Here is a 13,554-nt window from a genome sequence, read left to right as displayed (position 1 = left end):
AGTCTTACCATTTGGGGGCTTTTCACCCACCTAACCCGCGAGGACTCCGGTATATAAAGACCTCACCCCCAAAGGGGAGGGGGATGAAAAAAGGGAAGTAACCCTGCTCTCTAGCTCTCTCATATTATCTTCAAAGCTCTCTATAATAAGAGTGCTAACTTAAGCGTCGGAGAGCCCCCACCGGGAAAATACCCCCAGGACCTCTGATTCAGTTCTCGCAGGTCCTTCAGCTCTCGCCGCCTACGAAGAGGAGGAAAAGATGGAGTTCTCGGAGGTCCCTCAACTCCCTCCACCTACAAAGAGGAGGAAAAGATGGAGTTCTCGCAGGTCCCTTAGCTCCCGCCACCTACAAAGAGGAGGAAAAAATGAAGTTCTCGCAGGTCCCTCAGCTCCCGTTGCCTACAAAGGAAAGAAGACCACCTCATGCTGAGGGCAGTCGGATTGCGCCGCACCAGGGAGCTCCAGCATTCTCTAAGTCACCAACCGCCTAGTAGGCAATTTGCTACCAGGCAGTTCGCCACCAGGCAGTTCGCCACCAGGCAATTCGCCACCGAGCAGCTCGCCACCGGGTAGTTCGCCACCAGGCAGTTCGCCACCAAGCAGCTCGCCACCAGGTAGTTCGCCACCAGGCAGTTCACCACCAGGCAGTTCGCCACCAAGAAGTTCGCCACCAGGGAGCTCGCCACCAGGCAGTTCTCCACCAAACAGTTCACCACCGGGCAGTTCGCCGCCAGGCAATTCGCCCCTAGGCAGTTCTCCACCGAGCAGTTTGCTAGTAGGCAGTTCACCACCAAGTAGCTCATCACTAAGGCACGCTACCACCGGGTCAAATAACGAGGTACTTAGCCAAAAGGTTTTACATCACAAAACATTGGTACGTGGCCGAAAACGGTTACATCAATTTTCATGGGAGGAACGATGGTTTTCTAGTTCAAAGCTCAACCATCGCTGGTGATTATACCATTTTCATGGGCTTAGACAAGCACGAGAACGAAGAGCTCATCAAATATGGTTTTCCCGAAGATATATGGTAAAAATTTCATTTATTTCATCTGACTTTTTTTGTTCATTAGTATCAGTTATCTTTTTATTTTTTTCCCATCAGTTTTTTTCTTGAAGAAAATTCTGGGGCTCATTTCATTCATCAACAACATCTGATACAAATTCTCTTCCCTATCCTCCCACTTTTCTGCTCTAATCCCCTGTCCTCTTCTTGGTAACTTGGTTTTGGCCTTGTTTATAGATTAAGCGCTGACAAACTCAAATCCTCAGCTCGACCCAACTCAAAAGAACCTTATTATTCCAACCAATATGGGATCGACTACATGAACCCTGTTCTTCCATTCTGCTCTATTGAGTGCCATACCCTTTGTCAATTCATTGGTCTTCAAATAAATTATCATTTATCAATACTTTAAACCAGGTCCTTTTTTTCATAGCCTTCTAGTTCTAGCTCCTGTAAAAATTCAACTTGCAAGAGATCACTTCTTTCTGTTACTGGTACCATAGGTGGTCTTTTTATGGACATCTGTAAAACATTTTAGGAGCTGGATACCCTCATTCGTTTTATCACCTATTGGATCTACTCCTAGGTTCTCATAAATATGCCTATATCTAATCTTTTACATATAATATCAATATTTTCGGCCTTATAACCTTTTTTTTTTTTTTAATTTCCTTCTAGCTTGAATGGTATTTTCTAACCACACAACACCCTGGATACATCTGTCAATTTCGCTATCTGATTATCTTGCTATAATTCTATGGGTAGACATCCTCCTGAATTTCTTTTTCTTTCCACCACAATTTAATTCCTTATCTCTATGAACCATTTTGTACGTCATTTACTGCTTCTAAGAATGTAGGTTTTCATGTGTTTTTTCACATTAATAGAAAATATCTTTTACACTCTAATTCTCAGGTCCAGTTTATGCATGCATATTTTTTAAGCACAGTGCCTGTGTTTTGTGGATTATTTGGGTTTCTTTATTTCTGCTATATGATTTCAACAGTTTTATAAAGAAGGGCCTAAATGTACAAGCCAGTAGTTATTTAGATATATTATTTGCCTAAAAATATAATCTTAATAGCAAGTCCCAACAAAAAAGCCTTCTGCAAAAAGACAAAGACCATGGGGCCTCAAAGAGCTTGAATATTCTAAAACCCAATACCAGATACCATTGTGCTAGCAATTTCCTTCCCATCTATTGATGGTTCAAGCTTTACCAAATATAAGAGGAAATATAATTCAATGTTTTTTATAGGAATTCTATGTTTGGGAGATATTTATTCTCTATAGGTTGGATATTCATAATCTTAAAAGAATGTGCATTCTATTAATGACTTCTAATGTGTCTAATGGACCATTTTTTACCACTTTGGCCAGAAGGGTACTTATCATGTCACTGAATTCTGGTGTGGACTTTAAAGATGTATTTAACTTGGTTGAAATCCTTAACCATGTCTAAAAAAGGTTATCATTAGATGATATCTCAGTTTGTACGTTTGGTGAACCAAAAATGAGAAGAGAATGAAACACTCAGATATTGGTTTGGTGAAAGTGAATAATCCAGTGTTGCTTTAAGGGTTGGGCTTTTTCCATTCCCACGCGCTGTAGGCAGCTACACGAAGTCTCCAAATTGGTCAGAAATGCATGAACTCATATATTATTATGGTGATGAAGTCTGGAATTTGGAGTGAAAGGGACTCCAGAACTTTTGAAAATAAGAGGCTAGAAGAAAATACTCTCTTCAATTTGATTAAGGTAAAAGTATTTTGTTGGTTTCTAGCAAGAAATAAGTTCAAGGGGCTGTCGTCGGATTCTATTTTGAAAGGTTGGTATATGGTGGCAGGTTTTGCTCCACAGAGGCAACAGGTGGTTCAGTCCTGAAATGGTCCCAGATGCAAGAATGGTAAAGTTTAATTCTATGGGTGCCCTCTTGGGAATCCTGGCCCATCAAGAATGGGTGGTGCCTTCAGAGTTCAGAGAACATCTGGGAATTGCAAATTCCTAGTACTATTGATTCAGGATTGTCTACAAACAGTTCTAGATTGGATATTGCAAATTATGAAGCAACAAAATTTCAATATGATGTAAGGAAAGCATACAAACAAGGAAAGAAGGAAAAACACATTATCCAAATTGATGATGCAGTCAATGAGGTGGAACTAGCATCACCTATGAAGCCTTCAAATCACAGAATAACTAAGTTATGTTCAATTTTCAAAATGTTCCTTGAAGTGTTAGATATATACATCCCTGTCACTAGCTGAAGGCATTCCAAGCAGCAAGCAACCGTTCTTTTCTTTTCTTTTTATTCTCATTTTGGCATACATATACTTCAATCCTACATTCGATTTTACATGGACTTCTGCTTTCCCTACTAGCTTCTCATAATTTGCCTTTTTGTTCAATTATATTTGTATTGTTAGATCATATTTTTCAGTTATTATGTTGTCATCTTTGATTCCTCCCTTGTGTATCTCTTTTCTCAATAAATATTACTTTACCTCTTCAAAAAAAATTTATTTACTCTAGATTATAGTCAGTTGTCATGGTTTTCTCATTCTGGGGTGCCATATTTTCATTTCATAACTTCATGTTAATAAGCATGACCTTCAATTTAGACATACATTCTCATGTTCTGCATTTTCTATTTTTCTTTAATTCAGAGATCCCTTCTTATAAGTTGCCTACTGCAGGTTCCATGTTGACAAAATGTCTTCTGCTCATGTGTATCTGAGATTGAATAAAGGACAGACAATTGATGATATAAGTGAAGGTTTACTGGAAGATTGTGCACAGCTTGTTAAGGCAAATTCGATGCTTTCTTTACTATATATATATATATATATATATATATATATATATATATATATATATATATATATTTTATTTATTTATTTATTTATTTATGTAGTTAGCAGGTTGCTTGCAACTTACTAATAAAAAATCTCAGTGTGGAAAAAGATGATTTTACCAACAACAGTTCATTAAAAATGACGGTTTTATGTTAGTTAAAAAGTAGTGACTAGTAAAATTTCCTTCTTATATAGCATTCTTAATGCTCTTCCATTGACCCTGAGTAAGATGATCGATATACAGTATAGAAATCTGTTTTGTTTGACATGATTTATTTGTGTTGCAGGCAACAAGGTGAATAATATTGATGTTGTTTACACTCCTTGGTACAATTTGAAGAAGACAGCTTCCATGGATGTTGGACAAGTTGGTTTTCACAACCCTAAAATAGTGAGTAGAGATGATTTTGTAGAGCTTTAATTTCTATTTTAAATTAGGCACCAGTAGAACACATGAGGGAATTATGACTATTCTTTTTGTTTTTGGTGAAGGTTCGCACTGTCAGAGTGGAGAAGCGTATAAATGAGATAGTTAATAGATTGAATAAGACACAAGTTGAGAGAAAACCAGACTTAAAAGGTTAAATTACAATCTTATCATCTCTCCATGTGAAATCCAGATAGTAGCTTTGACTTTCTTTCAGCACTACAATTACCTGCTTTAGAAAGATTTATTTGCATTGCATTATTATTTCAAGGTAATTGTGGATAACTTTTAGTTCTATCCACGCAGCTGAGAGAGATGCAGTAAATGCAGCAGAAAGAGCTGAAAGAAAACTACAGTTGAGAGATAAAGTAAGTTGGACTTCTATCTTTGTTAGAGCATTTGTTCCATCTTCTCCATTATGTTTTGTTTACTTCTTCCATTTTCTTCTGGGATGGGAAAGCAGGCCAATGGTTATTGGCTGCCAAAAACGGATGTCAAAATGAGGTTTGTGGTTGTATGAATGGTCAAAGACAAGTTGATATCAGGAAGTATACTTCAAGGTTGTGTTTGGTTTGAAAGAAAAGGTAGGGAAACCTATACAAACTTTCCCTACCTTCTCTTTCAAACCAAACACAGTTCAAGAGACATGGATGGCTATGTTTTATTCCATGGACACATGCGTGGGGTGCAACTTGGCAAGCCTAGAAAAGTCCAAAAAGCAAATGATTACATAGTAATTTTTCTCGTCGTTAACAAAAAATACAACAAAGAACTAAGAGAAGATAAAACCAAAAATACTAGTTTGTTCTTATTTGTTAGGGTTCGATCAACAAACATGTTGGTGCCTGCTGCTTTGAACCCTTGGTGTTTCCCCCCTGGTAGGTTGGGAGCAGCTTTCTGGTGCTGTTCTGACCTATGTCGTAGCAGCTATAAAATATTAAAATTCTTAGTCAGAAAAGGCATGAATGAGTTCCTATGGACTTCGACATTTTTAGTATTCTTGCTGAAGCATGATCTGAAACCCAGTCTTTGATACTTGATTTGAGACAAATACCATGGATAATTTTCTAAGGTTTCTTATAATTGTAATCTATTATTTCATAAGCTTACATTTTTCAGATGTTGCTAAAATGTAACTTAGCATTGTCATTTGCAGAAACGGCGGGAAGAGATGGAGAGGCTCGAAAAGGAGAGGCAGGCAGAGATAAGGAGCTATAAGGGCCTTATGGTTCCAGAAAAGATGACATCCAACAAACAGATATCAGCAACAAACGATTCCTTGCAAGAACTGGAAGAGGATTTCATGTGAGACAAGGACTGATAGATTTATATATCTTAAGGAAAGGCCTTTATTAGCCAAACTTCAATGACTCATTTCTTGATCAGGAAGAAGATTCAGAAATCAAAATTGCGATACAGGATCTAACTTGGAGTTTCTGACATAGATTTATATTCACCCCATTGATAAATCCATGGTCTCAGACCTCTTTTTATCTGACTGGATGTTGATGAGAAAACTTTCCGTTTTGTTGACTGTAAGTCTGTAAGTTGAACTTGGTGTTATGTTAATTGTTCTGGTTGAACTCTGTAATTCAGATACTTCATTAACAACCTCTATTTCTATTTGTGTTGTTCATCTTTGTGGTTTGAAATGCAATTCATTACGTAGGCTATCTGCCATGCTTAAAGGAGCTTTTGAGTTGGGTTTTCGCTCGCCCATGGGCCATGGTTCAGCGTGGCCTAAGCCAAGAGATAGCCATGTGGTATATCTGAACCGAATGTAACTCGAACTGACCCCTGATGGGCTGATAATGATATCACCACAACATGAATCCAAAATTTACCCGATTAGGGCAAATACCAAGCCCGTCCCAAATCCCAATAGGAATTGGGCGGATGGGTAACCGGCCCACCCGCATAGCCGTTCCATCAACATCCCTACCCTGGCCTAAGTTATGGTTGACAGCCCGGACTTTTCTTAAGCGGTTCTAGCCTTTAGCCCGGACTTTTCTAGTATAATTATGGGTAAAATACAAAAACCTGCCCTGAACTTTCTCACAATCATAAAAACTTCCCCTATAGTTTTACTTTAGTAAAAACCTCATTTCTATTTTTAAAAAATTAACAAAAACCTCCCTTCCTTCAATGATCATGACAGAAAACATTAAACCGATGATCAAATCTTTTTAAATACCTATTTTACCTTTTTGCATGTTTCTATTAAAATAAGCATGTCCACGTATTATCTAGGGCTGTTCACGGGTCAGGTTGGATCAGTTTATTGGCATTTTTCTAACCAATTCGACCTAGTCAATTTATCTAGAAATGAAATTGAAACCGACCATGTGCTAAGTAAAACCGACTTGATCGGTTTGGATCAGTTTGGGTCGGTTTTGTGAATGATTCTTTAGGTATGAATGGTAAAGGATTCTAGTCTACGAAGAGAAGGTTGGAGGCCTAGAAATTAAAAATAATTTGATGGATTAAAACTGAAATTTTATATATAATATGCATATTTTCGAAATAATGCTGAAATATATATATTAAAATTGAAATATATCAAATATTTATATATATAAAATATCTAAAATATTATATATATATATATATATATATATATATATATATATCTAAATCGGTTTGGGTTGATTTAATAACCGAACTGAACCATCAATTTATATTTTTTTAACCCAAAACCGACCGATGATGAAGAAAAACTGGCAAATTCAAATTGGATCGGACCGGGTTATTCGGTTTGGGTCTTTTTTATGAACAGCCCTATTATTGTCGTCTTTCCCTTTATATACAAATTTGGCCCTCTTTTACATCCCATCTCTCTCTCTCTTTCTTTTTCTTCTCCTTCTCCGTCTCTTACAGTACTCGCCCACAGCCATGTATAAAGTAGCAAGCCCGTTGGAGTATTTAGTGATCACCGACGTCGGGATACGAGACGTCAAGCTCGCCAAGAAGGCATGGGTCCTTCTGGGGCAATCCTGCACTGTCTTCGACATCTCTCCGGTAAACTACACGTTCGAAGTACAGGCTATGAGCGCAGAAAAGCTCCTCTTCGTTCTCCCGGTAGTGTTCACTATCGGCCCCTGAGTCGACGTACTGATGAGTACTTCTCGTACCTTGACCAAAAGACCCAGATGAAGGCTGCCAACCAGGCTAAGATCGATGTGGCTGAGGCCAAGATGAAGGGTGAGATCGGAGCAAAGCTTCTTGAAGGGTAGACACTGCAGAATGAGGCAAAGATCGACGTGGAGACGAGGATCATATCAACCCAAAGGCAAGGAGAAGGGAAGAAGGAAGAGATTAAGGTGAAGACGGATGTGAGTATATATGAGAACCAGAAGGCTGCTGACGTTGCAGGAGTCCGGATTTCCTGCACTTGGTTTCGTGTACCAACTCGACAACCAAAGAGTGGCTGCCGGCTTCACGGATACACCCTTCAATCCTTTCCTTCTCTGGGTAACAGAAGTTGGTACTCAGAAGATCACTTTCTCTTATTTGATCATTCGCTATGGCATCAAACAACATTGACAAAAATAACCCTTTGAAGAAAAGCAGAGCTATCGCCTAATGGGGAAGTTACTACTTGGTAGATTGAATCTTCATTTAAGTTTCAAAATCTTCTATGGTTGTTGACAATTTAAAACAGCCAATCTGAAGCTATTTCACAGTTTGGCTAGCTTAACGTTCATTGTGTTTTTTCTTGTCTTATGTTATTCTTACTAAGCTTGTTTCAAGTAATGCATTCTAAGAACCTTTGTGTCAACGACTCTTTCTTGATTTAGATTATATTCTTTGTTTTATTTTGCTTCAGTTTCTACAGGGGTATATTAAAGACATTGACTATTATCAACAACTGCAACTTCACAGTACAGTCGGAGGTGCAATCCGGCAGCACATCAGAACACAAGTACAACACACTTCGCTCTCCAAAATGGCGAGTCTGCTACCATTACCGTCTTAGCTCCCTGCTCTAAGTCGATTATTAGGAAAATTAGAATATGAAGGGGGGGAGGGAGGAACAAAGGAGAGGGAAGAAGAAGAAGAAAGAAGAGATAGATAGGAAGAGGGCGAGAGAGGAGAGGAATAGTGGGTGTGAAGCCGGCCGTCACTCTCCAGTTGTCTAGTTGGGGAAGAAGATGAATTCACATTTTTTTAATTAGTTTCAAAAAATGTTATACGGAAAACATAACACGGCAAATTTTCTGTTTAATTTTATGACACATGTGAGCCAGTTGTACATGTGAACCACAACGTGTTAAAATCCGATTAGAAGTGCACCCCGGCACAAACGAAACCAAGTGCAGGAAATCCGAACTCATGTTGCAGAGGCCAACGCGGAGTTGGGGCAAAGAAAGCGGGGTGGACTCGGCAGGCTCAAGATGGTGGAAGTGGAGTCAACAAAGGCGGTGGCCATCCGAGTGGCTGAGTTGCAGAGAGAATTTGAGAGGATGGACGCATTGACTCGCACAGAGAAGCTCAGAGTCGAGCTACTGAGTAAGGCTGGTGTGGAGTATGAAACCCGGGTATGGAGCATTTCCGATCGATACAGTCATCTTCTTTCTGTTTTTTTTTTTTTTTTTCTAAATAAATCCAACTGTTGTTCTTGATGATATTTCTACGATTTATGAGGAATTAACGTCCAAATTTGTAACAGAAGGTTCAAGAAGCGAACTGGGAGTTTTATAAGAATCAGAAGGCAGCATAAGCAGTATTGTATGAGAAGGAGAAAGAGGCCAAGGAACAGAAAGCAATTGCAGAGGCATCTTTTTACGCTCACCAACAAGTTGCAGACGCAGAACTGTATGCAAAGAAGAAAGAGGCCGAGGGAATAATGGTGCTTGCACAGGCGTAGGGCGTTTATCTGCAGACTCTGCTGGAAGCATTAGGAGGCAATTACAGTGCACTGAGAGACTATATATGATGATCAATGGCGGAATGTTCCAAGAACTTGCTAAATTGGAAATCATCAAGGCGTATTTGAAAAGGTTAAAATAGGTATTTGGAAAGATTTGATCGTTTAACGTTTTCCGTCATGATAATTGATGGGAAGGAGGTTTTTGTCAATAGTGGAGAGGTTTTTGCATAGTAAAACTATAGGAGAGTTTTTACCCTATAATTATATAAAGAGTGAGGTGGGTGGGCGGGGGTGGATTCGAGCCGAACCAAATATTACCAGGTTCGAGCTTCGCTCGAGACTATTCTATAAGGTTCGAGTTCGAGTTCAGTTTGAGTTAGAATCTTAAGCTCAAGTTTGGATCGAGTCAAGAATTCATAAGATCGAGCTCGGCTCGAGACTATTCTATAAGGTTTGAGTTCGAGCTCGGTTCGAGCTAGAACCTTAAGCTCGAATTCGGCTCAAGTCAAGAATTCATAAGTTCAAATTCGATTCAGTTCATTTTATATTTTAATATATATTTTATTATAAAAATATTTAGAAAAAAATATTTTATAAAAATAAAAATTATATATAAATTATTTTATTTTATATTTAAAAAATTAAGAATTATAATAATTAATAATTATGATATTTTTATTATATAGATATATTTGAGTTGGCTCACGACCGAACTCTTGGAAACCTCTGTGGAATGATAGTACCATTTTTGATAATGTCTGTGCAAAATGTCTGTGCTGTGGGGCGGAGATGTGATGTCTGATATTTTGCATTAAAATTTTAGATATGCGTACAGTAACAGTAGGACCTCTGCCGAGTCTTGTGATGTGGACCCGGATCAAATATGCTTTTTGGTCCTGTTCGGGTGGCCGGCCAACTGGTCCTTTTCGTCATCTCGGCATTGTCGTTTACAACTTTACACTTTGCATATGCATTTATATTGATGGCTGAAAGCCTGAAACCCTTTTTCTCTCTCTCTCTGCCCATTAGGACCTTGATGAACCCCACGTAGATTTTGAAAGGGGTTTGCAGTTGAACAAAAACCCGGGTCACATAGCGATGGACCAGAGTTCGTCTTGGTCCTAGGGACGGGCATACCATTATTCTACGAATAAATGATCTCAAGTAGACCTGGAAAATAGGGTCGGGTCATGACAACTTCGGGCCATTCCGGATGGGGTTAAGTTTTGACTTGAGTCAGCAAAGACTACACCTAACCCTAAGTATTCAAATTAGGATAGACTTCAACCGCCCAGATCAACTGGTCTTTGTTCAAATCAATAGATTTATACTAAATATGGATTTAATCGTCCGGGTCAATGTCAGTTTGAAATAAGATGACCCAGTTTTGGTGACCCGTAATTCAACCCAATTTCTTTTCTATTCTGGTCGGGTCATGTTGCCTTCTAATTCAGGTTGCCGGATAAGGAACTCTAATCCACTTTTTGGGGGTTGGATCCGGCAAATTGGGTCGATTCTTTGCCAAATCTCTCAAATCATTTAATTCCTTAAAAAACAAACTAAGGATAAATGGTTAAGGGTAAAAGGAAAAAGAGCAAGAAGATAACCATCTTGAAAAGAAGATATTAAGACATGTTCGGACTTTGGACCGGATGTGTGTCAGGCCCAATCATCGAAAAAAACCTTGCTTACATGTACATCTCATTATGTATTGAGAATATCTCTTATGTTTGTCATGGGAAAATATTTCAAATATACGGTTGGGATGTATTATGAGATCATTCACTGGAGCGCGTATCAGCAGGGCCAAGATTTTTGGCAGGAGGCCAAAGACCAAATGTCAGCCGGGCTGAAAGTTCAAATCTTTCACGTTTTCTTTCTTCCAACTCCTTCGGCTATGTGAACAGGAATAGTATAAGTAGATAAATGAAAGTTCAAATCTTTCACTGTTTTCTGGTAGTATTCCTTAGTCATTGTTTCAACGAAAGCAACCCCCTCAACATCATCTTCACGTCTCTCTTCCAACTTCTTATTTACAAGTTATGGAGTGATATTTAGGGATTGTTTGGTTACATTTTTACCTTAATCTAAACAAGGTGAAAACCCAATGTTTGCCTCTACCAAGGGTGTCTCCTTAAACCCTATTCCTAGGATTCAAAACATTGCAACTTATCTATTATATTATGTATATCAATTTTTGAACCGAGTTCTATGTCAATACATGGAATTGGGAATATAAATTAAGTTGTTAATTGATTTTTAAATCAATATTGAGTATTCATCCTTTTAATGAGACTAATAAGCATGCGCGTGCTTTCTACATAGTAATTTTAGATAGGGGTGTTCAGATTATAAGTTAAATCGACCAAATTAGACCAATCCAACCCGATTTAGTTGGTTTTTTTAAATCCCTAATCAGTTTCAGTTATTGCAAGTAGTTAAACCAATAGATCAGGTCGGATCGACTTTCATACTTAAAAACTGAAATCAAACCGAACATGCAAAGCACTAATGTAGAGTGTTTTCATCTTGGCTATTGGCCTATTGCTTATTACTTTCTTTAGTCCTAGTCCTTTTTTATCCTAGTTAACTTTAAGTTTAAGTAACATTACATAAAATGGGGAATTGCTTTTATCTTGGGATTGTTATTTCCTTTTTCTAATATTTCTTCTACTCTCCTTTTTACTTTGTCTTTTGAGTTAAAAAGTTTACACAGAAAATGAAACATGGAAATGGGATATGGGGGAAAAGTTTGAGTTAATTTCAAAGTCTTTTTATTTATTACAATTTTGGGATCGACAACCTTGCAAGAAAGCTCCCTAAGGCTTTAAACTTGTCAAACTTAGGGAGAAGTTTGAAAATTCTTTTGCACACACTAAATACTACACGACCTCTTGCTTTTGCCCATTTTTCAATTGCCAAAAACCGATCCGCTAAACCAACAAGTCAACCCTTCATGTTTGGGTCGGTTTTACTTCAGTGTGGGTTGATTTAGGTTTGGTGAATAAGCAACCCAAAAAGGTCGGGTTGGTTGAAAAAAATCATTGGAACCAACCCAACTCGGCCTGTGAACACCCCTAAAAAGTGTGTATAAATATGTATTTTTATTTTTATTTTTGTGTTTATATGCTTTTTTCTTTTTATTATTAATCAAATGCATATTGCAAAATCCAAATATGATTACATAAATACCTCATCTAAATATGTGATAATCGGATCAAGTTGTAAAGTTTCAAGTACCATTAACAAATCTACCTGCTTGGTTAGATTCTTCCTTTTATAATATTTTATCTTTTTGGTGATTTTCTATGTTCATTTATCAAATAAATGTAAGATTTAAATAGAGGAAATTGAATGAAGTGAAAAGTAGTAGTTCAATTTACAATTTAAACCTCACAATTAAATAGGGACTAAATTTAAAAAAATAGTATTTTAATAAAAAAAAGTTTCACATTCTTCTTTATATTTTGAATAGTAGTGTAAATATAGAATTATAGATGTGTTTAATTTTTTCTATAATTTTTTATATTTCTGTATAAAAATAATAATCCCAATATATCACACTTACTTTTTGTTTAATATAGTAATTGATGGAGGGAGATTTGGCCCAACCCCTTGGCCATGCGACACGTGGAAGCAACCGAGAGTGACCTGGCAAAAGTGCCAGCTCGGCACTACAACGGGCCCACAACCCGAGCTCCGAGGAAAGGAGTCCTGAGCTCCCCTAAAGAAGGAACCTACGACCCGAGCTCTCCCCTTGGAGGTCCTGAGCAATCATACCTGACCTCGGGGCAATTCGGGCTGCACTTCTGTCTGAACTCAAGAATTCACCTCGCACACCACTTTGGCTCCAAGTTGCCTGACTGAACGATCGTACCTGACGCCTAGGAAACCCGTACACGGAGGCGGCGCACCTGACTGATTAGGGGTCCGACACATGACAACCGCCCTCCAACGTCCACCTGCCACCGTCATCTCAGACGGGGCAGAGACGGCCCTGGCAACTGGTAGTGGAGGTTATGACACCCGAACTGGCAACTACCAAGGTTATGACACCCGATCTGGCAAAGGAAATGACACCCGATCTAGCAAAGGAAATGACGCCCGATCTGGCGGAGGTAATGATACCCGAACTGTAAAGGTATGGAAGTAAGTGTACAGGGTGGTTATAAAAGGCCCCCATCTCTCAAAGAAGGAGGTATGTGATATTTTGTGCTTTCTGGTCTTGAAATCCATTGTTTCCCCTTGCCTTCTCAAGAGCACTAACTTGAGCTTCGGAGTGTTCCAGTCGGGTTCCTCCCCGGAAGTCTCCAAGTTCTTCCTTGTTTCAGGCACCTCCAATTCCATCAGAAATGAGGTAACCAGTAGCTAGGATCGACCGGATTGCACATCATCA

At 38.5% G+C, this 13,554-nt stretch overlaps 2 pseudogenes; both read left to right on the top strand.

Moving 5' to 3' along the window:
* The first annotated feature begins 918 nt into the window (after positions 1–918).
* Positions 919–5,597, top strand: LOC148869141 (uncharacterized; annotated as a pseudogene).
* A 1,663-nt stretch (positions 5,598–7,260) lies between these two features.
* Positions 7,261–9,298, top strand: LOC148869140 (flotillin-like protein 4 pseudogene; annotated as a pseudogene).
* Positions 9,299–13,554: the final 4,256 nt, after the last annotated feature.

The sequence above is a fragment of the Nelumbo lutea genome, chromosome 2 (genome assembly GCF_056320005.1).
Source record: "Nelumbo lutea isolate HS-2025 chromosome 2, American lotus-T2T, whole genome shotgun sequence".
Taxonomy (NCBI): Eukaryota; Viridiplantae; Streptophyta; class Magnoliopsida; order Proteales; family Nelumbonaceae; genus Nelumbo; species Nelumbo lutea.
Note: the sequence above shows the minus strand (reverse complement) of the source record. Positions and strands in the feature narration are given on the sequence as shown.